Here is a 25095-nt window from a genome sequence, read left to right on the forward strand (position 1 = left end):
CCAGCATCGGCGAACGAGCGAGCGAGCGATCGCTGCCGGCCAGCCACGCTCAAGCTGCTTGCAGTAAATACAAGTACACAAAACAAGCTCAACTATGCACAAGCCTTTTTCACACTGCCTGGAAAAGACGACAAGAATGGAAATGACACTCAATCGGGGCTGGCCTTTAAATCATTAGCTGAATGCCCGGGGGCCACTGTCTGAATTGTTGTGACTCCAAATGGTCACTTTTTGTACGTTGGCCTCACGTGCCGAGCTAAATGTCCGAAAGATGTCTCTTTTTAGATCTAAAGCCATGGTCGCTTATTGCCTCCATCCGTCTCCCGGTTTCTTATTGGCAGTCCCGGCAGATGGGAGGGAGGGAGGGAGGGAGCGAGGGACGGACGGCGCTTTGGCCTTCCTGATGGAGGCGGCGCCGCCGCCTATCTCCTCTGATCATCTGTTACCGCTGACGGAACATATTGGATTATCGATTTTGTCAGGGTTAGGGTCTTTGTAGGCGTTCCAAAGGCTCGGATCGGCCGACGGAACGATAAAAAAAACAAAACCAAACACGTCCTGGTCCCTTTTCGATGTTTGATCCTTGCCAGAGTGGAGATTTGTCCACGCGAGTGTAATACATTGTCTGCCTGAAAATACCAATAAGCCAAGAAGTGAAGCTATGCGCTTGTGTTCATCATTTATTTATTTACTTATTGATAAAGCAATGTAGTCCTTCTCATGGATGGTTGAAGCCAACAAGAATCAACAAGAATACAGTTCAATTTGTGCAATTGATCTTCTGACGGGCCAATCGCAGTGCAGCTCTGAATTAAGCCTTCATCCACGTAGCCAGACAGTCAAATTACTACCGAGGCACATTCGCCACATAGCAGTACCCCAACAATATTCAAATGCTTTTATTATTTTTATTTTGAAATCTCAACACAGTCAGTCACTTTTATTCTCAGAGACAACATAAGAGGCCGGCCATGCAGTCCAACTGTTCTTTTCAAATGTGGTCCCGAGTGTCCAAAACGGGGTTATCCAAAGTTTTGCACATCCCAAATAATTTAGTGCGTTTAAACAATTTGGGATTCAAGTTGAAGGAAAGCAACTATGTTTTGCGGCTCACAGAGGAACCCCCCCCCAGCATCCCTCCAGCGGTGCTCCTCCAAAGTCCCCGTGCGGACAGTTGGAGACCAAGCCGGCCGGGTCTGAATTGAAAATCAATGGTGGCAGAGGGGAATGCTCATTAAAAAAGTCAGCGAGCGAGCTCGAAACAAATGTGCATGTGCTTAACTCCAGGTTTGATGGTATAGAATCGCCATGTGGCCTCTGACCTCTGGAGCTTATGAAAGAAGGGCCGCTTCTTTGTAGAGTATGTAAATGGCTTCTGGGCGCTTTGATTGTTAGGAAGCTCTTTAATGCATCAAAAGTAAGTCACCGCTCGGATCACCCAGACGGCGTTTTCAAATGTGTGATTTCATGCTTGGAAAAGCCTTTGTCGGGGCAAAACAACATTTACATCAAAAAAAAAAAAATGGAAATGCTGACGTTAAGAGCCTTTTTCAAATTGTGTTTTCCACAATTAAAATTTGTGAACAGCCGACAACAAGATGTGATAAATGTTTAGTTAAAAACCTCGTGGTCCATGTTGTGGCGCAAATGCAAACGGCGTTATTATGAGTGTTATCCACAAAAAAAAAAAAAAAAAAATCTCAAATCAAAAAAGTCAGTAAATTGGTTAAAACATTTAGTGGTGTGCAACCACAAAAACGAAAAAAAAAACCCCAGCTGCAAATGAATGCAGCACAATTCTTGATGACACAATCGGCGCATGGGCCGTTCTTCACCCTTCCCTCATATAAAATGTTAATGTCAGTTTGGGCTTCTGATATTTTCCGCTTGTTAATGTCGGCCCAATTCTTTGTAGAGTATGTTAATCAATGGTTAATAAGTTCTTTAATGCATAAAAAGTAAGTCACTAGGCTCATCAAAGACACGAACGAGCATGCAGCCACGTACAGTCAACGCACACGACGGACGCGGCCCCACGTCGATCGTTGCCTCGATTGCGGATCGAGCAGCCACGTCGGCGCTTAGCGACGTATGCCGATCCGCGGCGGAAAAAAGGAAGCCAGAGAAATAAACAGATGGAAGGCAGGATGGATTTTTGCCATTTTAACAAGTGATGAACGGCGAGCCAGGCTGAGCCCAAGTGTCAAGGAGTGATGGTGCAAATGAAAGTGTCTGCCATGCACATTTAGGGTCGAGTCAAGGTCACATGAGCATCTGTTCTGGAAAATAAGAAGCATTGTGATGCCGTGCTGAAGCAAACCAGAGTCAAACCACTTCCAGGTGTGTTACAATTGCATCAAATTGTAGACGCTGGAATTAGTCCTCAAGAGTGAACTAACAGAACATGTAATGTGGCTTCAAACCGAAGTGAAACCACTTCCGGTTGTTTACACATGCCCGATGGCTCGCGTGTTTTTTTTGTTGTTGTCCCCCCCACCCCCCCCCCCCTCCCAAACGTAACAAATGTTACTCAGTCAGGAACAAAAAGTGAACCAACAGAAGCCATACAGCTCTTCATTTGAAAATAGGACCGAATTCTCTTTCTGACCTACATTAGATCAATAGAGTGCTGAATTCATTTCTGTTTTAATTTCATAGCCAACGATGTGAGCAAAATGCTGCGTGTGGTCGTCACCAAAGTGAAGCCCGTTCAAAGCATTCTGCTTCTTTGTCACCACGGGACAAAAGAGCACAATGCCGGCGGCGGAGGATGACGCGTGACACTGCCGATGTTACACCTGCGCCGCTTTAATGGTGTGAACGGGCCCGTTAAAGCCTCCAAAGCCACGGCCTCCGTCACGTTATGAGACTTACTAATTAAAAAGTCCGTGTGCCACTTCAATGGCAGCGGCAGAGCGTGTTTTTGTGTGCCTTTTAAAAGCTCCGTATCCCTAATGAGCGGCAGAAAAATGCTTGGACCGGCGGTGCCGGGTCGCCGCGTACCTCCCGCCCTCCCTCCCTAACCTGCGTCAGGAGGACGGATAACTGCGCCTGTGACCGCTGGTTTTATTGAAAGATGTTTACAGCGGCCAGGCGGAGATGAAGCAAAATGACAAATAAGAGCGTGCGGCCATGTTGCCCCCGCGTGTCCTTGTCTCTCCTTGGGGAGTGCTCATATTTCACCGGCCAAACCTTGAAAGACAGACAGACAGACAGACGGACAGACGGACAGCTACATCGGTCTGTCTGGCTTCAGCTTGACACATGGATCACTTTGTTTGCTTGCTGTCAAAGGTGTTGCGTTGTTTCTCTTAAAGGACAACACGAAGGGGAAGAAATATCCGCTTGCGTCTGGGAAATTCCTTTTCTAAATTGTTCCCTTCCAGTCTCATCAAAAAGGCTGTCCAAAGTGAATAAAAGCACCTTGTTAAAGGGTATTATTCACTAAACCCAGAATGCGGGATCACTATTGTGTACTACTGTGCCATTGTGTACTGTTGTGTACAAGTGTTTGCACACTTTGAGCGTAATTAGACGGCAGTGAGAGCCCCGGAGCCAGCCTTTGCTATGCAAATGTTCCCTGCCGGAGTGGCGCCGGAGGCTGATTCGGCTTCCCCCAAGTCAGTCAAAGTGAGCGCAACCTCTGACAGCGAGCGGGCCAAAGCCAGCACGGCTTGCTTTCAGCTTCCTTGTTAATTAAGATATTCATTTTTTTCGCTAGCGGATGCTACTTTGCACATAACAAATTACCGGCTCGCTACGAGCACGGCTGCGGCCGTCGACTTTTGCGACGTAATTAACCGGCCACGCAGTGATCCAAAATGGGAGAGGCGGAATTGAGAAACAAGAAAAAAAAAAAAAAGGGGAATGCTTTGTTTAGTTTTGTTACATTTTAAAGAGGAACTCGAGTCCAAAAAAATGTTTGCACTAATGTCTTCTGTGTCTGATGAATATTGTGTTTGTGAAATATGAATGAAGCAGAAAATTGCACTTGTTTCTATCCATCTCAGGGAGCGGCCATTTTGCTTGGCCTGCAGCGCGGCGGCGGGTCCCTCAGGGAAATGTCGGCCTAAACTGGCAGGTCTGAAGTGATTATGTGAGCACGCTTGGAAGAGAGCCATGCCTTCGGGTCCTGTGGGAGACCTGAACGCTCTTTGACGCTACAGAGGAGGAGTGAGAGCCGCTGGAGGAAAGGTAGGTTGAAAGGAGGAGATAACACACACACACACAATCAAACAGGGAAAAGTTGTTTGCGTTTAACCTTTATTGAAGCTTACTTCAACATATTCACGTCATTGGGATTTTGTTGCTTGGTATCCACCATTTCCGTGGTCGCTCCACAATGTTGTGCGTATCCAATTGTTTTGTTTTTTGTAAATCCATTCCAAATGAACACTATCGAATTGTTTGAATGCACAAATCAAGGCCTCCACCTGATGTGCGGTTGATAAATGAACGGCGACCCCGGCCGGGCACATCGAGTTTTGACAAAAAATGTGAACAAATAAAAATACAAAATAAATGGATGAATAGATGTCAAATTGAAAAATCGGAAATCTGCTTGAGTGTCAGGATATAAAAGTAGTCTGAAATGGTGTTCTCACTTTGCTGTGAGCTAATCCAAGATGTGTGTGTGGTTGGTGGCAGATGATAATTGCCCGCTCATGTGTGATCTCTCCTCATGAGAAATAAGAGGTCACATTTTGCCAAACAGTGTCGGAATTGCCTCCTTTCATGAACCTTTTTATTAAATACTATCTCGCATTATTCTCAAAGTTCTCGTCCCGTCTGTCTACGACAGGGTTCATGTTGAACCCTTGACAAAAAAAAATCTGCCTTTTGAAAAACACACCACGTTGAACGCATCATCATGATGAGAGGAGCGAGCGAACGAAATTGAAAAGAAATGCTTAATGACAAAAAAAAAAGCCATTGGCTTTAATATCCAAGAAAGCAGTGGGTGCAAAAATGCAAATCAAGTGACATTTCTGGTCACACACACACACACACACACACACACACACACACACAGGCGCGTGCATACACTCGCAAACAGAAGCTTTACAAAGTTAATTTCAGAGAACAATGGCGCGATTGCCACCGACAGCTGCGCTCCTTCTGCTAGTGAGCGTCAAGCAAACAATCTCACTCTCCAAGAAATAACGTCCAAGTACAGTGTCACTCGGTCGTCCCAACAATCTCTCTCGTTCAATGTGATCCACTCCAGTCCAGTATATGTTTCATATTTCACTAGCCCGCGACAGATCGACAGCGGAACCTATAGAGGTTTTTATTTTTTTATTTTTATTGATGACATTCATAAAAAAGTGGTGAAGAAACCAACCCGTTGTGACCTTTCCACACTTAGCCGTGCGGGTGCGAGAGAAGCACCTGCACTTAAGAAGAAGGAAACAGATGTTGAAAACAGTCATTAGACTGATGGCCTTTTCTCCTGCCTGCTGCCTCTTGCGAAAAGACGCAACCTTTTCTTTTGTAAACTGGGCAAATGTGTGTGTGTGTGTGTGTGTGTGTGTTGAAGCATTTACACTGAAGCCTTTTAACCGGCGCTGTAGCATAAGTCAAAGTGAAACTGATGAAGGACGAGCCAAGCCGGGCGGGCGCATTGGTCTCGCTCCTGTAGGTTAAATTATCCGGAGCGATGTTTTTACACACAAGCGAGCGCCTGCCCGCCCGCCCGCCCGCCCGCCCGCATGCCCACACGGTCCCCGGTCTTCATTTACTACACGACGCGGCCATTTGCTTTATTTACGGGAGGAGGCTTCGCCGGCCGGGGGAATAGGCGGCCAGCCAATGGAAGCGGGCTGAGCTAATAGAATGTGACAGGCGGCGCGTCGTAGAGGCCACTCAGGCGTCGTAAAGCTGTCGCCAGTCAAACCTCCAAATTTGTGGCAATAACCTGCTGACTGGTGAGCTCCACTCCGGTTGACCACTTCTCTCGGGTCACTGTCACAGCCAAAGTGGCCCAAAGTGCTAATTACGGGATACCGCGTGACTTTTTGTACCTTCACCAAAATACATTGGCAGCAATGCTAATGCTAACCTCAGCCAGCCAATTTAGCTAGGAAAACAAAATGCACCTGTAGTGTTTGTGATTGGCTGCTGATAATATCTGCCATTTAATAGCCGTCGCTCGTTTTAATGGTGGGATTATCGAGTGGAGCGCCGTCACGGTGGAGAGATATCTGGTCAGATTTGGCATTTGCGGGCGGGCGGGCGGGGGGGGGATGTCATTCAAATGTGAAGGCTTTTGGAATAACTTCCGACATTCTGGGAACACGTGAGGAAAAAAAATCCCATGGACCCAGAGTTGAAGTTTGAATTACAAAGAAGTTTCCTGGTTGCAGCATCAGACTTCATAAAGGGATTTCATTCATCTTTGAGCTGTACCTTTTTGCTTGCAAAAGTCAAATCTGCTTGGATTTGCACCTTTTGGTGGATTCCTTTCCTTCCGGGTGCATGGAAAATGACGATGTATCGCGGCGCATTGTTTTGGCTAATCCTGATTGACCGACAATTAAAGTCCAGACAATGCGGCTCAGAAGAGGCTTAGTAACGCGCATCACAGCGCCAAAATATGGAGCTTTGTGTTCTTGTGCTCTCAAAAATCTGAAATTCACAAGAGAACCGCTCCGTTCGCCACGTTCCAATCAGAAAACAAGTTTTCCTGAGACTGCCGAGCAGGCAGAGGACAATGAAGGTGCGGCGGCTGCAAAATCGATAGTTCATACGCTTGTGAAATTGAAGTTTTGTCACAAAGCGAGCGTCCAAGTTGGAACATGAAATGGTTTTGGCGTGGGGCCCGCCCGCCCGCCAACAGCAGCAGCAGCAGCAGCAGCAGCAGCAGCATATTGATTCCCCCGAGCGCTCCCTGCTTGCCTCTCCCCTGGACAATCTTTGACCTTTGAAAGCGCCGGCCGCAGCGGTCGGTGTGGGACGGCTTTTGGAATCCACCTGCATTCTTCTGCAAATGTATTCAATCATGCCAGATGATCTTAACCAGCCTCGCATGCAACCAACCTCAATCTCTAACCTTCCTTTCCTCTTTCAGCATGTCCACATTGAATACTGTCCACAAATGTCCCCACTTTTCTCCTCGGCCTCCAAATCTCTCCACGTGTCCTCATGTGCCGTAGTAATATTGTGCTTGGGCAGGCCGGCGTGAAATGTTATTTTGCAGAACGTCTGCGTAAAAGGGGCTTCTGCTCGGCAGAGGCTTTGGAATTTCATTGTGGCTTCACAGGGGAACAATACAAGGTCCCTCTCCCTCGTGTAGCCCTTTCACCTCACCTCGGCTCCTCTTCCCTTTTGGCTCACTGTGCCTCCCTCCCTCCCTCCCTCCCTCCCTCCCTCAGCTGGTGTTCTTTTCTCTCTCCCTGGCGCAATAAGCAATGCGAGCTTCCCCCGCTCGCTCAAGTTTTAATGGGCTGCATGAATATCCATGAGAAGGCTAACATCACTGTTCTGCGGGCGAGAGGAGACATCAGCAGAAGACCGAGGGGAGGCCACGCTAATCACGAGACAAATAAACGCCTCCCTTAAGTAGATGCTTCCACTTTTCAGTTCTCGCTAGCTCAGTAGTTCATATACTTACTCCAGGGCGGCCTTTCTGCTCGTCCCTTTCACACCGCTGACGTCCGTCCCATCTTCGCTTGAAGCGGGGAAAAAGCTCGCCTGGCTGACCCCAAAAAGCTGCCTTTGGTGTCCCCGCATGATTTTGAAAAAGCCATATTCAATGTCTGTTACCCAAGTCTTTAAATGTCGAAAGGCAAAGAGCAAGAGGTTTGTCCTGGATCACCTGAAATGTCCCCCAATGCATGTCCCTAAATGCCTCCATTTGATGTGTGTGGCTTTCACAATGCGCAAGCGTTGAAATGACCCCAAATGCCACCCACCTGTTGTCCCCACGTGGCTCCCTTTTATTCCGGCACCTCAAGTGTCATGTCCTCAAATGTCCATCCATGTCTCCGCATACGTACATATCCTTAAATGTCCCCAAAAGTGGCGCAACAGCAATTACAGAATGTCAACAAGTAAATAAGGCCAAGACTTCCATAATGCAGACAGACAGACAGCACAGCACATTCAATTCACATGGTAGCAAAAGCCTGAAATACACAATTTACCAATGAGCTCTTGGTGGTAGAAATAGACTTTGTCAGGATCTACATGATATGTACAGAAGGATGGACAAACGTGAAATCTCATTTTGTTAGTGCACACAAACCGTTTGCTAATGAAGTCCTGTGAGGAGATGATAACCCTATTTGTTTGGGAAAATCACTATATTATCGCCAACTGTCAATGTTTTAATTACATGTGAAGATTTTGTCATAGGAACTGACTGACTGACTGACAGCTTCATCTTAATTACACCGCCGCAAACGTGCTGAAGCCCTAGCAACGTTTTTTGTTTTAGCTGTGCAGTGTGGCATACACACTCAGCGTAGTAGCTATTTATATTTGTGTACAATGAAGGATACTTAAGGCACATTCTTGGCATGAGCGAGCGAGCGAACTGAAGCATGGAGGGCAGCGAGGCGGCTCGTTAAAAACCCCTTTGGTCTGCAAGGTCGCGGCCCTGATTTTTTTTTTTTTTCCTGATCTTTTATGAGTGTTAACGCTTCAACACACGCACACAAACACACACACACACACCTTGGAAGTTTCTTGTACTTTTCTACCATTTGGAATGAGGCTGATATTGTTTCTTTAGGGTGAAATTCCAAACCCACTTCCAGATCTGATCCAGATTTGGCAGCAATGTAAATGCGATATTGGAAGCAAGTATTTTGGCTCACCTGGAGGAAATGTGATTTTCTTCAGTGCACCCGACTGTACCTTTATCTACGTATCTACTGTATACGTCTGTAGACAATGTGCTGAAGTGAGAAGAGCCAGGAGTAATCTAACTTGGCCTTGGCACTGCTTGGCACTCATTGAGGAAGATTGATGGCTCTCCAGGCACAATGGCTGCAGGAGACAAAGATGGAGGCCAGGGGAGGATTTACAAGAGGGAAGCTGCGCAAAAAGAGCAATAGAGTGGCACTGAATGATAGCCGTAAAAGATGGAGGAATTAGAGAGTCAAATGTCACCGTGCGGAGGAGCTGACGTGATTGCTTCTTCCCTTTTTCCTTGCGTGTCTCCTGAGATGGAAGCCAGATAAGAAGAACGTGTCAGTGGTTTGTCATCGGCATGCAAATAAAGCAGAATGGCGTTGAATCCGGTCGGTGCCCTCTCCAAACTATCTTGGCTGACGACGTAACTGTCGGACGAATTTGCACCGCGTACGTGAGACAAATGGGATGAGGGAAATGTCATTTTTGGGTGTGGCCCGGTAAATAAATAAGCTATCAGCACTTGACCCGAAGAAATCCAAAACACATAGCCTTAATGCTCTTGTATTACCTCACAAGACTTTGAATGTGTGTGTGTGTGCGCGCGTGCGAGGTTAATGCGCCGCATTAAAGGCCCGCAGAGATGTGGCCGTAAAACCCTCCGCCCGAGCGGACCCGCGGCGCCGATCGAAGCGTCAAAATCATTTAGGCCCAATTCCCTTTCACGTCGGAGCGGCGCCCAAATAAGTGCCAAGCGCACTAAAACAAGACGATCCTGAAGCTTTGTATTTGGCTCCAAAATGCTCATATTCAAATGCCTAAAGTAGTCATTTATTTTAAAAGCAGGCCATAACGGTCAAAATGGATATCCATGCAGCGCGCTTGAGTGGTAAACACACACACACACACACACACACACACACGCACACTTTGTGTTCGTAGCTTGTGCTCCGCTCTGAGAGTAAATAAATGTCGTTTCTAAATTTAAACATGTTTACACGCACATGCCAAGGAAATGTCAATCAGATGCCAGAAATGTCAAAAAAGCTTGCTAGCTAGCCTGTGCTCAGTGTGCGTGACCTCGTCAATACCTGTGGTTAATATGATCGCTGCTGATTTTGTATTTACATGTGCAACAAACTACTACATGACAAATACAAAGAAATTGATCTGATCCTTAAAATTCCATTTCAAACTTCAATTATCTACATGTGTTGACACACCATTTGTGTTCAAATATTCATTGCTTGATGTCTTTTGCATTGTCAACATTAAGCTAGCTGGAGGCAAAGTTATGTGGTTTGAATTACGCAATATGTAATTGTCTTTTAATTCCTTGACTTGGACAGTAAACTAAGTGAGAGAGGCATTAAACAGCTTGAAGCCTTGAAGTGGAGTGTGCTATACAACTACGCGATTGCAAAGTAAGCTAACGCAGGCTCCAACACACCTCGGCAGGTTAAGACGGACGGACGGATGGATGGATGGATGGATGGACGGATGGATGGATGGATGGATGGATGGATGCGTGAAAAAGCCGCACTGGTCGCGCACGCTCCATCTCAGTTGTTTTCCCTCGCCAAACAGATGCAAACTCGCCGTCTGGTCCGCCCACGCCGGCTCTCTCGACTCGCCAAGAAACCTCGGCAGCGGACGCACGGGAAGAGGGATTGGGACGCAGAGTCCAGCTGGCCCGACGGCGGAGTCAGCCAACGAAACAGATGTGCCAGAGACTTTGATGTAGGTAAGGCTTCTTCTGCCCGTGCTTTTTTTGGAAAGTGTATTCTGGCAAGGAAGATGAGGTGTAGAAAGACACACACGCACACACACAAATGATGTTTGAAGAGTGAAGGTGAAGATGTGAGGGCAACCCGCGGCGGGATCAGTACAAAACTGAGAGCAGATCAGTCAAAGTGCCAGCGTCTTTCTTTCACCTTCTTTTCAGCCGTTACTTAAGCCCAAGCATTTGAACGCACGTGATTCTGGCTTAAGGGGTGAATCATCTGGTGGGAAATATAGCGCTAACGATATTGACACTGGTGACATACCTGGAAAGAACTGGTGTGGGGCCGGCCATCTGTCTACGTATTTGTTGCTCCGTCCATCCATCCTAGTTATTCCAACTTCCCATCATGAGAAAAGTGGCTGCTTTGATGCAGACCACCTGTATTTATTTATGTATTGCTTGATGACATTTTTTGGTGGCGCTTCTGATGGCTCTTAACCCAAAATGGCCACGTCAAAGCCAAGATGGCCGACTTTCCTTTTAAGCTCAGGCATACATGAGTTAATAGACACGTACGATACAGAATTCCAGGTTGATGAGTGAAGCTTGTAGCAGGGACTTGTTTCATTTATTCTAAAAGGAGAAGAAGAACTTTCATAACATAAACAGGAGGCATGACATGAGTTGTAGGTAAAGGCCACATGTCCGTACCGAGCAGCGCTGGAGGCGACGCGAGCGAGCGAGCGAGCGAGCATCTATTTTGACGCCGCAACATGGAAGTTTGTAATTAAAATGCAAATTAAACCCTTGTTTTGAGTCTCGGGGGGAGAGACCTTGCCTCGCGTCGCCTCGCGTCTCTGTCGTCCGGCTGGCCAAATCGATTTTCATAGCGCACGCTGAAATCCATTTGGAAATTCACACACGACTAGAAAAGGTGGCCGACACGAGAGTCGGAACATCCCAATGAATTTGAAGAGCTCACAGCATTTATTCACCGCCTCGAAGCAATTATTGACATCTTTAAAAAAACAAAACAACAACGCACACACAATATGAGCCTAATAGAGTGAGCAAACATACCTTTCACGCTATTAACAACGCTTGTGCGTCTGCCTTTGTGTGCGTGTGTGTGCACATACGTACGTGTGTGATGATGCGTCCTTCAGCGTGACATTGTCGTGTAGCACATCTCCAGCTCAATTATCTCCATCCAGCGGATTTCAAACACATTGAGCGAGCAGGGGAGCGCAGGGCTGGCTAATTAGCCCGCCGCCGCGACAACAAAGTCTGTCTTTAGCTCCCCCTTGACGCCGCCGCCGCCGCCGCGCGTGTGTGTGTCAGTCAACACCTTTGCTTGTCAACAGGTTGGTGCGAAATAGACTTTTTTTGGTGCTAGTGTTAAGCAGGTACTTCAGGAATACATCAGTATAAAAACAATGAACATCAGTAGAAAATCTGGTCATGACAGGATGCCTAATAAAGTCGTCCGTTTTGGTTTGAAAGTGCCATTTTAGGCGAACGACACTGCGCCCTGAAAAAGGAGCATAACAAGTGGCACCAAAAATTGGCAAGTACAGCAGAAAGTCGGCCATTTTGCTTTGGAGCCAAATCCAGTGCTCCGACTAGGGAATCCCCTCAACGGGAAAAAGGTATCCCAAATAATCATTTGAAAAGTCCTTCCACGACATCGCCTGGCGGGAGTACAAGGAGCGCTGGTTGCACACGCCTGCTTGACCGCTGCTCTTTTCAGCAGCAGCAGGAGGACGAAGAAAATGATTTGCGAGGAGAAACTAGCCGCACTAATAACTTGCCTTTTCTCCACGAGTTGCACTCCCGTACGACAGGGGCGACTCCCGCGTGGTCCCCGACGTCACTCCGCTCCCCAATTAGCACTTTGCGTGCACGTTTACCTGGCAGGGAGCTTTTAAATGCTGCCCATTAAAAGCTTCTTTTTGCGTGCACCTTTCCATCCTTTCTTACCATCCAGCAACACATTATACACTCCCGTCCGCAAATGAGGAGTCTCTCTGTGAAACGTGTCAAAGCGGAGTACAGACTAGCAAAAAAAAAAAAAACAACAAACCTTGGTACAGTTTGCGGTGCTCGAGTACTAATGATTCACTGCGCAAAAAGAGAGCCAGTCTGGATTTGCTAATCATGCATGATTAGAGAAGTGGACTTATATTCCCAGGGTGTTTAATATCCTGCTGCTCTTTTTGAGAATGTGCTTTTTAAATTGTATTGTATGCTTCCAAATGCAGTATATTTACACCTCATGTTGAGTATTAAAATTCACCAAGATACGTAACAGGCGTCGTTGAAGTTGGATATTTTGTAATTCATATTTTCTATTTTTGTCTAAACGTAAACATGTGTATTTAAAGTCATACTTTTTGGAGAACAAAGTTTCTATTTTGGGGGAAATAGTCATATTTTGGAGAACTGAAAGAGCCATTTTTGGAAGTATCCTCAGTTGTTTGCAAGTGGGAACTAAAGCCATCCAGCGTGTGTTATCCTGCCAAGCTACCGACTTGCTGTTAAGGTCGTGTGTGTTCTGCACTCCCTGTGAGGTCATCAGATGGCTTCTTCTTCTGCTGCTTACGTCTGAGAGCAGGAAATGCCAGACTGATAAAGCCAGCCGCACTATAAACACACACACATACACACACATACACGGCGATGGCGGCGGCAGTGACATTAAGCGTGGCTGCCGTGAATCTGGGAGCATGGCGGGCTGAAGTGACCCCCGACGCGCCTCCTTCCTATAACTCATCCGCTCGTCTTCCTCGCCCGCCGGTGGCCTTATCAAAGCGAAGGCTCCTCCAGTGCCATTTTCAAGCGGCTCGCTCGCTCGCTCGCTCGCTCGCTCGCTCGCCCGCCCGCCTTGGTGCGTGGCCACTTTTTGTCTAATTGGCCGTGGTAATCACTCCTTAACCCTTTAAAGGGCACGCAGTGTGAAGCGCTTCATCATTCACCGGGAACATTTCTTTGCCAACCAGTGACGTTTCAGGAACTGAAATGACCAATTTTGATTTATTTGAATGGAACAAATGACGGAATTCAAAGAGTAAGAAGGACCCGTGTCTAAAATTGGACATTTCGTCTGGCGTTTTGGTTTGAAGCAGCCATTTTGGGTGAAACCTCTCAGTAGTGCATCGAATCAACATCCCTCAACAGCACTTTTACCGATTGACGTTCGCAAAACAGGATCAATGAAAAAGTCTGAAGGCCCAAAAATGTACAGGAAGTCAGCCATTTTGCACTTTGAGTATCCCACCTGGCATCCTCTGATGGCTTATAATCTTGTCATCGCGGTGATTACATTTATGCGTTGAGCCACAAAGGGAAAAAATAAAAATCCCAAATAAAATAAACACACCTCGCCGGCAAAACCTACGAGTCAGCTCCGTGTCTGCAAACACACTTGGTGCGCTGCCATGTAACCCGTCGGCGTCGTTACCCTTACGAGTCTCCCGACTTTGGAGGGTGCGTGCGTGCGTGCGTGCGTGCGCGCGCACAAAAGAGCTGAAATGTCAATATTGCGCCCGCGGGAGGCCATAATTAAGGAGTAAGGATCTAAGAGGCTTGTCGCATATGGCCCGGCAGCTGTCGCATCTGTCTGCCGCTGCAAGTAAGCGTAGAGCAGAATGCTAACGTTAAAAGGCCAGATGACGCGCCAGGAAGTGTTGTGTTTAAAACAAGGACACGTTCAACCCCCAAAACGCTTGAACTCCGGCTGTTTTTTGCTTTTGGCTGGCGTAAAAAGCAGGACGAAACTAGGATGCGCTCTTTTCGCTCGTATTCAAACAAAATGGCGTGCCACCATCAAGTGGTTGACAGTGGAATTACACTCAAAATAAACACGAGGCAGCCAGCACAAAATAGAAAAGCAGGTATTTTCGGACGTAAGCAGCACTTTTTGTATGAAAATCCTCATGGGAGCGCCACCGACACTTTCACTTTGTGCTGGTGCACATCAAAGCGTCTTCTCCAGAATAGAAAGTGACTGCAGTCGATGACATCATCCACTTTTGGGGTCACTTCCTGTAAGGCGCGCGCGGCCTTAATCAACCCGAGCTAATTCCCCGAGCGTTCTGCTCTTTCTCCTCGCGTCCATCACAACTGATGTGAAGTGGCATCGATTAAGTGGATCAGCCAGGTGTGAGGCGGGGGCTGTCAAGGTGGCGGGCGGAGCGGGCTTCGTGACGGCTACCCTTTTATTTATTTTGTTTTTGTTTTTCTGCACGTGGCAAATCGTGTAACACCGACGACGTCAACCTTGCAGAGCTAATGACGAGGTGCTTGTCACCGCCGTTGCGGCAAATTAGCTGCTACTGACGGGTCAGGAAGGAAATGCGCACGGACATGATCGGCCCATTAACCCATGATGCTTATGAGCTGTAAAAAGGTGCGCGCTGCGTGTTAATAGCGTTCGTGCTCAGTGCCAACAGGATGCACAAAAGAACAGGAAGTCAGCCATTTTGGTTTGAAGCAACCATTTTGTGCCTACAAAGTTTACACCCAAAAACATGCTGAGTTATTTTTCCTCTCGCTGGGTCGCTGTGGATTTTGAGCAGACACACTGCAACCTGATTGGCTCCTCCTCCTCCCTCCCTACCTGCCCTTCGTCCAATCTCCTTGCAGGCTTGTTATGCAAGTGCCCGCCCCCTTTTTTTTTTTCTTTCTTTTTTTCTAAACTCTTTCACCCTGCACACTGACGACGTGTCATTGCTGCAGGCCCTAATTAAGAGGCAGGTAGGCTCAGATCATTTTAATTGCAAATCAGTGCTGCTGCTCTGATTCATATTTGATTGTCGGACTCGCTGCAAATGCCACCAGTGAAGCGCCTCGTCTCGCCTCGCCTCGCCTCGCCTCGCCTCGCTTCGCCTCGCCTCGCCTCGCCTCGCCTCGCCTCGCTGGCCTGGCCTGGCCTGGCCTGGCCTGGCCTGGCTCTGCTCTCCTTTCTCCGGATCGTCTAATAAAGACAGGGGTCTCACTCGCTCTTTGGCCGCGCTCTCTAGTCTGTCACTTCTTTTTTTTTTTCCCGGTGGGGGAACTTTTTGCTCTCTCTTTCAGGCCACTAATTAGGCAGCCACGTGGAAGTGCGGAATGTGCAGTTTGAGAATGAAACAAGACGCAAGCGCAGACCTTGTGATGACTGAAAGGCTGCACAACATGAGAGATTTAGGCAGCTTTGAAATGTGTGTGTGTGTGTGTGTGTGTGTGTGTGTGTATACTGTATGTGGCTGTTTGTTGCAAGCAGATTTTTGCTCCTAGGATGCCGTCGGTGTTGTCAAGGATACCAAATGAGGCAAAAATAACAAGGGAGTTTGCAATTGTCGCTCTCAAAGTATCTGAAGAACGTAAGCTTATAGAAACATCTGTGAATAGAATAGAATAGAATAGAATGCCCTTTATTGTCATTTTACAACTTAGTTGTACAACGAATGTTGCGTGCACCCTTGTGTGTATGCGCTTGTGTGCGTGTGTGTGTGTGTGTGTGTGTATATGGAGTGATCACGTTTAAGCATAGCTCGTCATTGCCTCGTCCATTCTTTTATCTTGTATGAGTTCTTGCTCTATATAGCTACATTCTACAAAATTCGGCAAGTGTAGGGTTTAAATTCAGATTTGTTTTAAACCTATTTTCTGGTCTATTTAATCAAATAAATTTAAAGTCAATTTTCATAATATTTGTATCGATTAGAGAATAAGCGTTTGCCTCGACCTTAAGTCTTATTTCGCTCCTGAATCCTACAAGTACGGTGACGTATATTGATTACAATGAAGCCTCAGGCATCATTTTCTGGTCTCAAATTAACGTCATTGATTTGGTGTCAATTTTGATACTCTTTGTAGGCATTAGAGCACAATACTTTTCCGTGCACAGGACTCTATGGAAAGAAATAGCAGCCTGCTGGCCCCAATAAAAGTATTTTAGCATCATTAGTTAGTTTTTAGTGCATTTTTATTGATAACCGCAAAAGCGTTTGCTTCAACCAGCATTGTTTACGACGCTACGGTGGCCTTAAAGGGTCCTTTAAGCGTAGCTCGTCATTCTCTCTAGCGACCGGTTAACTTGGCGGGAAGGCACTCGGGATTGGTGGGATTCCAGTATTGTTTTGCTGGCACAGGCATACTGTTTGTTTTGATTGACTGTAGCCGTTTTGCCGGCGCTCAAGGTCGTTTGTTTATAGCCGTCACGTCGCGGCTGTAAAGAGCGACCACGCGCTCTCGTCGTTCGCCATGTTTGTCATCTCGCGCTCTGCCCCGTCAAATTGTTCTCTCTGTTGTTGCGGGCCTTTATTAAGATGAAAGGCCAGTTTGAAGCCAGCAGCACTTAGGGAAATATGAAAAGGAAGAAATATATATATATATATATATATATATATATATATATATATATATATACTATATATAATAAATAAAGACTATAAACACAGAAAGCTGGCCGGCCGGCACTGGCCGGCCGGCCGGCCGGCGGGTCTAGGTGCTTCTCTCACCCTGCCTGTGAAGTCTCTCATCACAGGTCATGGTGAGCTAGCTGGTTGTTTACCAAAACAATCACATCACAAGAAAGACAACTTATTGATTTGGACACGTTGCCGGCCGGCTCTTTTCTTGGCTGCTTTCGCTGATCATTGCGCTGCGGACCCTATTGATTTTCAACGACCTCTTTTGAGACGCTAGCCCGGAGCGAAGATTGTATCGTACACCGACTCGTGCCTCGGAAACACCCACGGCCTAATACTCGTACTACGAATGAGTACAAAGCCCCACTACACAAACTACTGTGGTATTAATCGAGCCTATTTTTTCCCCTGCCGCTTGATTGCACCCGAGTTATGGAGTCCGTATTTGTTTCCAATCGGAAAAAGTGGCGTCGCACCTGAGTCCTGAACTTTGTAAATATTGGAGGCGAGGCGCGTGTCGAATCCCCTTGCGAGTGTGTCTAATAATGAGAGCGCTTGATTGCCATATGGGCTGGCTGGCTGGCTGGCTGGCTGGCTCTAAATATATCATTCCACGTAGTGTTGGGGGAGGGCAATTTTCATTTTAATTAAAAAAAAAATATTTTTTTTTTCTTCTTCCCTCACTCAGTCCGCTTGATGAATGCGAAATGAGCGCGCCTCTCCCAAAATTCTTGCGTTTTGCTTTTAATTAGGTTATGTAGCGAGCAGGGGTAAAGCAAACTTGTGTGGGATTGAATTAGAGAGGAGCAGATGTGACTTCTCGCCAGCTATCAGGCTTTTCTGAGGAGGAGGAGGAGGAGGAGGTGTTTAATAAATGGATTTAAATGGGGAGGTAGGGAGGGAGGGGGCGCTTTGGAAAGTATGAAATAATTTCCTCTTAACAAACTCGACACCAGAGCTTGAGGAAAACATCTCTGTCAACATCATGTTGATCAGATGAAGAATTTTTGTACTTTTGCTTTTTTTTTTTAACTTCTACGACAATTTAGTCTTAGGTATGTGTTTTATTAACATCAGTCAATGTTATGCCTAACGTCATTTCTTACGTCAATGCGAATTCAGTGTGATGACCTCAACATGCACAAGAAATTTTCCAGTCAGATATACCGAATCAGCAATTTTGTGTCTTTGATGCAATGAAATATAAAGACAATTTGATGGTCCTAAATTTTGCACCAAGGACGCAAATCGCAAAAGGCGACTGACTTGCTGTCGTGGATGATGAACCCAACCTCCATCTTTGTAAATAGCAAAGAAAATTGAAGCATCAAAGAGCAGGCTTAGTCAGGAAAAGGAGGAAGTGCTGTTCAATAAATGCATTTCTTCTGCGTGGAGCAGAAGAAATCATTTCCTCACGCTAACAAAGTTGACACCTCGCCGGCGCTCTTCATCCCGCCGCCGGCTCCGGTGATGAACTATGCCGTCCGCGTTGATGGCGTAATGCCAAGGAGGGGGTGTGCAATAAACAGACATTGGCGCACGCTGTTTGACTTCCCCGCTCGGCCATTTGCGCGAGCCTCGCCTCCGCTAAACGAGCGAGGGAGAGCCCCGCTCGGCTCTCCCAGTGAAATGAAGAGGATCTCATTTCCTACATCTTCTCGCCGCTCGCGTCTCCAGGGGCTCTCAGCCATAAATGGCGCGCGCCGTGTCGCTCCAATCTTCCCACAATCCCCTCGGGGGGGGGGGGTTGTACGCCGGGCCCCGGACTCGACCGTCGGAGGCGCTTTTAGTAAAGATAGCTCTATTGGTTATGGATCATTTAGAATCCAATTCCATTTAGGACTGTGGTAAGGGAAAGAGGAGGACAAATGAAAACAAAGTATCTTAATTAAGGAAAGCTGCATTGCTTGCAGTGGCAGGCAGCTCGCCACGCCTCACGCGACAAGACTGCGGCCCGCTTGGGGAGCCTTTGCTTCACGCTGTAGGTCCGAGGCCCATTGCTACAAAATATGATCTTGCGCACACAATTAAAAGATGGAGCGAGCGCATTGTTGAGAGAGCAGAATATGGCAGCTTTGTCGCTATTGAAGCACACGTGCGGATGGATGTGCTGTTTGTAGCTGCGTTTGCTGGCTCCTTGCTAATGGAGACAGATTCCAGCAGAAGGCCACAGATCCCGATACCCACTCGCACTCCCACCCAATTACGCACCACATGACAACGTCCTGGCATCCTCTCAGCAGGGCCTCATCATTTCCCTCAGTGTCTTAATGCCAATCTTCCGGCCTTCAGGTGTGGTGGCTCGCACATGGAAAGTGGCGAGGTTGTTTGTATCACACACCTTCCTTGTTAAGCGTCCCCCCTGGACCACGCCTTGCGTTTCTATTTTTAGCACCAGTGATTACCCCCCCCCCCCCCTCCACATTGCCGCTGCAGTAGCTCGCAGAAGAAAAAGTGATTAGGCTAATAGACACAAGTCCAGTCTTGACATAATCAGATGCTATCGATGCTAGCGGAAAGCCTGTCGATAACCGTGTTTGTGCGGACACCAGTTTGGAGAGCTCCATCTTCACTACCCATTAGGTCTGAGAAAGAGAGAAAAAGGGAGAGAAACTCCAAGCTAGCGTTGGTTGCTAATTGGACCGCCGCCTGCGTGCATCAATGGCTTGTGAAGGAAGAGCGAGCGAGAAGTGGATGCAAGCGAGCGCTTCAAAGTATGAGAGGGATGTCCCAGATGTGCGACACCGAAGCCCCAAGCCCGTCTTGCGACCATCTTCTGGCAACTGCGTGCCTCTCACTTGGAATATGGATGCTCGGCTGGCTTTGGACGCGCTTCCGCTGTCTGCTAAAATCACCCCTCAGACGAGCAAGCCCCCCCCCCCCCCCCCCCCCCCAAAACTGGCAGCGGGGGCTTGGTTTTTCTCACTCCCGCTCATCACCTTCACTCTGGTTGGAAGGGTGAGAAAGCCGCTCGCTCGCTCGCTCGGCCTGGGAAGTGCAACTTCTAGACTTGCAAATCTCCACTCCGGATTGATTGTGTCCATGCGTCAATGCTCCAAGGCTGCACAGTAGCATGCGGAACGATCATCCGTCCATTTGATATTGCACTTTTCATCGTTAGGGTTGAGCTGCCTTACATATGTATCTATGGCCAAATACATAGAGCTATTTTTTCAGATTCAAAAAAAGACAGCAAAGGTGCACATTGCGAGGACAAGTTGGAAAATATTTCTAGCAGGCTGGCTAAAAGATTTATTTGAACTTGTTCATTTGCAAACTGCTCTGCAAAGAAAAAAGAAATCGAATTCCTTTGAGCCTCCTATACCTGACAGATCTTGTTGTCTTTGCGCATAGCGCCCCCTGTCCCCCCCAACATCTCACACCTCCCTCACGTCAAGCTCTTGTTGGTATTCTGACGGCATGCACGCACGCACGCACGCACCGCTGCTATCTTGGCCCGACTCACTGGCAGAGTGAGCGCCGGCGTTTCCGATCCTCAGCTTCTTGCTTCCTAATGACACGCTGGCGATCACACGTATGCGCGCATGCATACTTATAGATGCAAATGTACACACACATGCACATCAATGTAGACACACACACACATGCACTTGTGCACACACAGGCACATTCATTGCACACACACACACACACACACACACACACACACACACACACACACACACACACACACACACACACACACACACACACGTGCATCAGTGTGACAGGTGGGTGCGGAGTAAATGATGTGTCCCCCTCCTTGTCAAAGTCCCACCTGAGACTCCAGTGAGCCCGGCGGAGGCTCCTCATCTTGCCAAATCTTCTCTTGCCCCGTCAAGTCTCAGTCAAGCTGACGTTGGCGCAGCTCGTGTCTCTGTGGCTGCCTTTCAAACGCCTTTGAAAAACGGGGGCTTCTCAAACTTTTTGGCCGCAGGGATGTCGAACTCTGATCAACCCCCCAAAATTGTGGGTGTGTGTGTGTGTTTGGAGGTCCGAGTGCATTACAAATTGAAAAAAGTATATTGGCTCCAAAATACAATTGTTTTTGTCGCGACCCCCACTTTGACTGTCTGGGAATGAATGAAAATGAGCAGCTATTTGATTTGTTTGGACTGTGCCAGTGTTTTATCTACCAGACCACTGGGGGCAGTAGTGAGTGCTTGGCTTTGTCTGAGGTCCTGAAAAATGCTTTTGTTTTTCTATTCCGTGCAGTGTCAGTGAATGAAGCACTAACGATGAACAAAGCGCTCACGCATGTGTGTGTGTGAGTGCGCGCACTGCATTTGCTTGTCAGCCCGCCAGCGAAGGGATTACGCCTAGGACCTCCCGGAATACGGACATTGGCGGCGGGCGCACTCCGCTGCCTTCAATCCTCCCTCCACTTTGGCTGCCAGTGAGCTCGCAGCCGATTTTGATGAGATGCGCAACATTGGTTTTGGGCAGGTTCTCCACTGGTGCTGTCCAACAGGAGCAGTGGATTATGAGGCGTGCATATGCAGAGTGGCAGAGCAAAACCAGAAAGCTCGCTTAAGGGCCGGACGGGGAGGGGAATCTGTCTTTCCCCACTCTGTACTTCCTTCTATAACACAGAGTAGGTTTTAACACTTGCATAGCATATTGTTGACAGATAATTGGCACTTGATGAAGGCCTGCTAATTGCTCCTGCTTTCATCTCGCCAATTCCTCACTTCTTCCTCACTGGAAATGAGAGGCAAACACAGAGCCAGAGTGAGGGGAGAAAGATTGCCCCCCCCCCCCCCCCTCTCCGTGACGTGTTAAAAGCTCCCTGCGGGCATCACTTCCTGTTTCCACAGCCGTGACGCTCAACAAACTTTTTTTGTCCTCGTGAGTCACACGCTGCTAATTGGTGTTGTCGTCAATATTGCCTGATGTGTGAAAATGAATCTTTCAATGGCAGTGAATGAGTTAAAAAACCTCCTTGAGCTTAAAAATCCGTTTTTAGCGATCATCTCTTACGGCGAGGCCTCAGCGAGTGCCCGATTGTTATTCGTCTCACTCCTTCCTGTTTTCTTTCTAATCCTCCTCGTTGGACAATCCCCTGCTGTTTGCCGGCGGTAACGCAGGGGGCGGGCGGAGGTCAAGTGCTTTTTTGTCTCACGGCTGAGGTGAAGGGCCGGCGGCCATGTTAATGCCCGGTTCACCAGGCGGCCAAGCATTAATGTTTGAGAAGCTGTTTAAAACAATCCTAATGAAGCCGGCGGGAGGAACGTGACTTGAAATTCTACCGTTTTTTTTTTTTTTCTCCCCCTTTCAACCGCTTCCAACCTTTGTGTGTACGCAGATGTGCGTGCGGAGGCGTGTCTCGTCGGGATGTAGATTTGAGGATGAGCTGGCAGGAACGGGCGGTGGGAGACTCCTGGGGGTCCGCCCCCTCACCTGTAAATATCTGCTGTGCGATGAGGATGTTTTTTTTTTTTCCCACTTTGTGCTAAAGTAGACCGAAACGTCAAAGTCAATCTAAATGGGCGCAGTGGCGGAAGGCGCTTCCAGTTTGCTGACGCTCCGCCTGCGCACCCAAAAATCTGTTGGAGGCCTCGTGTTTACTGCGGGAGACCTGGCGCCGATCTGGTCCAGATGGTCCCGTCCTGCATCTGAGAGCCCCCCACCCCAGCCCAGCCAGCCTCCCCCGTCCGTCCTCCTCCATCCTCTGTCATCTCCTCCACTTCCTCTCTTCTGCCTCCCTTCATCTCCCATTCAAACCCAAATGGCTTTCATCTCGCGCTGCCACCCACTTCTGACTTCAACTGGCTGCTCGCTCGGCTCGCTCGGCTCGCTCGGCTGGCTCGGCTGGCTCGGCTCGCTCGGCTCGCTCGGCTCGCTCGGCTGTCTGCCTGCCTCGGTGCCCTCCCAAGTCCCCCGCCCGCTCGCTCGCTCGTTCTCTTAGTGTCTCGTTCGTCTTCACTCGCATACGAGACGAGGACTCCGCTCGTGCCTGCATGACCACACTTCTCAGGTTGAGTGCCATGTGGCCACCAAGTCCAACTTGTGAGATCAATGCTAGTCGTGGCGTGCATCTGCAAAGTCCGTCCCATTCACACAATGGGCGCACGCGGCTGCAGAGTAGCAACTTCTCGGACCATGTCTGTCCAATTTTTGTCTCCTCTGGTGACATGCGTGTGCAAATAGCTGCTGCACCAGTGTGTGCGGGGGGAGCATCTGGAGCGACGTGGCTGCCTGCCTGCCTGCCTGCCTGCCTGCGTGTGTGGCGCTCTCCTGGGTGACAGCCACGCAGCATATGGTGAAGCCCGGTGAAGGATGGCCGCTGTCAGCTTCCAAAGTGCTTACCAACGAGCGATTGGAGGAAACAGATGAACGCCGGCGTCTCTCCGGGAGGCGGCGGCGGCGGCGGCAGGGGCCAGTGCGTGTTTGGTGAAGAAAAGCGCCGGCGATGCATTATGTTCAACTGCATCCATGTTAGCCATCACAAAGACGGGCCGAGTCTTCCGCGTGGCTCTCACTTTTTCCCACCACCGGTTTCCAGTTTGTTGACTGGTATCACGCAGCCGTAGATTCATGCTAGTGCCGTGCGGCAAAAAAAGCCAACGTGTGCCATGCGGAAGAAAAATCCAACTGGTGCCATACAGGCACAATCTGGTACTTTTGCTTCCACTGATAAGTGACGGATGAGCTTTTCTCTCCTCTCTAGCGACCTCTCTGCCCGGGAGGCAGGCAAAGCGCGGCAAAGCGCGGCAAAGCGGAGACGAGCTGAGATTTCCCAGGATGCAAATGCATCCCTACGGGTGTTCCTGCGCAGATAGCAACGCTGTCACCTCACACGGGAGGTTAGCCGCAGCCGCGCGCTTCGAGGCAAACACGCCAAAGATGATTCCACCGATACTTAGCTACACATATTATATCGTAGAGGAACACTTCAAAACAAAAGCTGAAGTGTGGGACCTCGGGTTTTGTGATAAGTCCTTTCCGGAAACTGAAAAACCAAGCAAAATTTCCCACTTGAAATAATGTAGTTGAAGATCTATTTTTCGAGGACAACTACTGCTTTGCATACAAAAAAACAACGGGAAATAAATATGAATGACTATGAAGCGGTCACATCACTTTGACCTTTTTTAAAACAACAAAAATCAGAATGACAATAATATTAAAATGGCTGCGATTGACCACATGGCTCGGGTGTAGCAGAAAGGAGAGCACAGTGCGTCGGTAATGAATTCATCTTTTGGTAATGGTTATTTATCGTCCTCCGAGGAGCGGGTGTGCTGCCACTATTTTCATATTCATATCTTTTCTCAGCCTTTGGGACTCCGTTTGTTTATCTGTGACGGGAAGAAATGAGATTTGACTTGAATTATGCTCAGCTTCTAATCAGTCATCATTAAATACATCACGGCCGCTTCATGCTTGTGCCGCGCGGCCGGAAAATAAACCGCAAAGTCCGATTTGGCAGAGTTGTACCGGAACTAAGTCCGATTCATTTCCGAGCCGACTGCAAAATGCGGCCTGTCGGATTCATCCCGTCCGTCCCTTCAACCGACTAGCTTGATCTCAAAGCTTCAAAAAGCACGAGGAGAAGTCGGGTTGGAGGTCCATCTGGTTGGAGCAAAGAGTGTTTGATGCTAAGCGAGTGTAACCGAATGCGAAAGCGTTAATAGGAGCGCCGAGTGAATAATAGAAGCGAGTCGAGCAGGAGCACCTGCTCCCAGCGCAGAAGATGCCGAGTAAGTAACTAAGATGGATGGATGATGAAGGTGAGCAGATGGCGAGTGGCGGGGGGAAAGCCGTGGGTGGGCGGGGCCAGGTGCATTGTGGGAAATCCTCCTTGCCCTGCAGCAGCACGAGGCAAGACGTCCAAAATACTCCGTCAAAGTAGCGGCCATCGTCGGGTCAAACGGTTGTCTATTAGCAATTAGCACAATCCAACTTTTTGCATTCTTACCACTGTCAAGTGGCTACAAGTTCAACTCATCCAAGTGCAGCTCCTTTTCGCACTTTCTTCGAGTGCAAGTCAATTATTAGCGTCCGTGTGTGTTCACCGCACGGAATGATTGGCAGCCGCGTGGCAGTAGTGTCAATCAAAGCAGTTAGCCGGATCTCGCAGTGGATAGCGTGGCGATA

At 48.2% G+C, this 25095-nt stretch overlaps 1 long non-coding RNA gene across 3 annotated transcripts in view; it reads left to right on the forward strand.

The window, feature by feature from the left end:
• LOC119125540 overlaps nucleotides 1-25095 on the forward strand; it is a 33289-nt gene that overhangs the window by 3694 nt on the left and 4500 nt on the right. Inside the window, exons 4-6 of one of the 3 annotated variants that reach the window (XR_005098483.1) lie at nucleotides 4011-4194; nucleotides 10444-10600; nucleotides 15860-15945. This is a non-coding gene — a long non-coding RNA (uncharacterized LOC119125540). The remainder of the gene's footprint in view (nucleotides 1-4010; nucleotides 4195-10443; nucleotides 10601-15859; nucleotides 15946-25095) is intronic. The other 2 variants (XR_005098481.1, XR_005098482.1) reach the window with 2 other exon arrangements.

Source organism: Syngnathus acus, chromosome 8, assembly GCF_901709675.1.
Source record: "Syngnathus acus chromosome 8, fSynAcu1.2, whole genome shotgun sequence".
NCBI lineage: Eukaryota > Metazoa > Chordata > Actinopteri > Syngnathiformes > Syngnathidae > Syngnathus > Syngnathus acus.